Source organism: Mesitornis unicolor, unplaced genomic scaffold (assembly GCF_000695765.1).
Source record: "Mesitornis unicolor isolate BGI_N332 unplaced genomic scaffold, ASM69576v1 scaffold4840, whole genome shotgun sequence".
Classification (NCBI taxonomy): domain Eukaryota; kingdom Metazoa; phylum Chordata; class Aves; order Mesitornithiformes; family Mesitornithidae; genus Mesitornis; species Mesitornis unicolor.
The window spans coordinates 3601-6415 of NW_010156096.1; the positions used below are offsets into that span (position 1 = coordinate 3601).

The 2815-nt window shown below is 54.0% G+C and overlaps 1 protein-coding gene across 1 annotated transcript in view; it reads left to right on the forward strand.

The window, feature by feature from the left end:
• The window catches only part of LOC104548838 (agrin-like), a gene marked incomplete at its 3' end in the record, with an annotated part of 6714 nt that overhangs the window by 3594 nt on the left and 305 nt on the right, over window positions 1-2815 (forward strand). The gene's annotated exons all lie outside the window — the stretch shown is intronic.

Consider the following 2815-nt stretch of genomic DNA (forward strand, 5'->3'; position numbering starts at 1 on the left):
GCGCTCTCCGCCTGCCTCGCGTATTTTATTTTAGGGTTGTTTTCTTTTCTCCCCCTTTTTGTCTCCTTTGTGTTCCTGGGGTGTTTGGTTTTTTTTTGCCCTGGTTGCTCGTGCACCTCACCTCCTCCCAGCACAACCAGCGCCTGCCCCGCGGGTACTGGGAGGGGAGGTGGGGCTGCGGGAAGGTGTCTTGACTTGACTGGGGAGAGCAGCAGCCTTGCACCAAACCGTAGCACCCTGCTTTACCTGGGGTCTCGTGGGTGCAAGCAGCCCCAGATGGGCCCTTTAAAAGAGGGTGACACCACCTGCATGTGGCGGAGCAGATGTCCCCGTGTCGGTGCTGGGATTCCCGCAAGATCAGATGGGGGAAAAGCTGCCTGTCGCAGCCGCGCTGCCTCGCCATCTGAAGCTCCCTCTGTTCGCTGGTTGACTGCCATCTCCCTCGGGAGCCAGTGCTGACAGGGCTGCCTACAACCCGGCTTTTCTTCTCGGGCTGCGCAAATGGCTTTGGAGGCGTTGTTTTCACCCAGCAGCTTGGACTTGCAATCGTAGCGTGCTTTGGGTTGGAAAGGACCGTAAAGATCGTCTCGTTGGTAGCCTGCGTATGAGTTATTGCCTGGGCTTCGGTTGCTGTGGCGTTGGCCCGAGGGGAGATGACTCCCATCACGCTGAAGATGAATGAGTGGGACAGCACGTGGGTTGCCCTCAGCACATCTGGGAGCGGCAAAGGGGTGTGCAGCCTCCCGAGAGGATGGGTTTTGGTTTCGGGGATGCAGGAGGACGGGCCTCACCTCAGTAATGTGTGGCGGCTGCTGTTTGGGACACACAGGAGCTGCTGGGCTGGGTGGTAGCTGAGATCCTTCAAGTTCAGAGCCCTTCTGCAAGGAGGGCACCTCACATTACACCTTAATATTCATATTATAGCACACCTTAAGGAGAAGGTGTGAGAAGTAGGAGGATTTGAGGTTAAAACACTCCTAAACTAGTGCCTGTGGAGTCCAAGCAACACTAAATTTGTTCCCTTTTTCTGCTGGGCAGGTGGGTCTGGTGCTGAGCACCCCAGCCTGCTCATCCCTGTGGTGGTGGGAATGGCCCCATTCCCTTGCTACCTGTGGTAGCTGCCTACTCCTGGTTGTGGCAGGGACAGCATGTGGGAACTCGGCTCAGGATCCATGTGGACCTTGGAGCCAGGACTCAGATAGTGCTGAGCTTGCACCGCTGAAATTATGGAGTTCAGGCTTCAAAAAATTACAAGATTGATGAAAGGTCACGAGACCTGCATTTCCCCTAACCCCCAACGTGTGTTTTTCACTCTTACTTGAACTTTGCGGCGTCAGATCTTTGTGTAGTCGCTGGGTAATGGGATGGAGGTATTTGGCACAGTCAGTCTCTCTGTCCGAATGGTTTCGGAGAAGCCCAGAGGGGTCCCCAATGCACTTGAAGGGCAGGGCAGAGGCCAATGAGCTGCAGATGCAGAGAACTCTCAAAACAGTCCATTCTGGAGTGGGATAATGTCTGCTCTGTGCTTCCCTTTGCTGTAACAAGCTCCAACCCCTGTGTCGAGCACAGAAGCTGTAGTGTGAACAACCATCAGACCCAAGCATCCTTTCCCTGCCCATTGCACTCCTAAAGTACCTACGTGCGTGCCCGTTTGGGAGAGGGGATGGAGAGCCCCCTTATCTCACCCCCTGACTGCTGTGGTGCTTGGCACGGGTGTGCTGAAGAGCTCTCGGGGTGGTGAAGGCAGCTGGGGAATGCAGGGACCGGGCTCTTGGGCTGCAGAAGGAGGGGGATGCTGGTGGGGAGCGTGATAAAGAGCATGATAACAGTTCATTTTTTGGGGCTGCTGCTCCCCTCCTGTGTGGGTGTGTGTTTCGGACCGTTTGCAGAGCACTGGAGGCAGCTTGGTTGTGTGCAGATCTCACCTTTTTTGGGCAGGGGGATGAGGTCCAGGGGTCTGCTCTGGATCCGCTGGCAGCGGGAGGGGAGAGCAGGGCTAACTCTGGGGCTAAGACTTTTCTTCTTCTTCTGAAGCTTGGATGAGTGGAGGGAAACGGGCTTCTCCTGCCAAATCCTCCATGGATTTTAGCAAATCCAGCCTGTGCAGGCGAAGGTTTTCTTTACCCATTTATAGGTTGTCTTTGACATTTCTCCACGGGGTGTTATCTGCTCTGTCTTTCGCCTTCCCAAGATATCTGTACCTTGTCAGAGCCAGAAAACCTCTTTTTCCATTCACCCATCTCACCTCCTCTTATTTTAAGGCTCCTGTGCCCCTGTTAGAGCCTCCCCTATGGACAGTGCCCTCTTCAGCCTTCCCTGGCTGGGGGCTTCCAGCCATTTAATGTCCCCTTCAGAGCTTTATTTTTCTTTATTATTCTGAAGCGTTTTCTTCTCCCTTGAGGTCTTATTGTGGGTCAGGATGTGATGCCCCTGGGAGAGCTGTACCAGCTGGACCCTGTCCCTTTGGATGGTGGGAGTAGGGTGGGATTTTCTAGCATGGCTGAGACCAAAGGGGATGGATGCAGGCAGGGGGATTAGGGGTCTTCATCCCTTGCTGGAGAGCCACTGTGGCACCTTTTGACACGAGGTTTGTCCCCATTTGCTCCCCACAAGGAGTGCTGAATGTCAGAAGGGGTAATGTGTGCTTTAGTCGTCATTGCCTACACGTTTTGGGCTTTTAGAGAGATGGTTAATGAAAATTATCTCTGCTGGAAAGCTTTGTCAGCCTGAACCACTCCTGTGCATCTCGTGACAAGGTGATAAAAATTAACTGGGAGCAGAAGGTGCCAACTGTGGCTGTGGAACGTCTCACGTG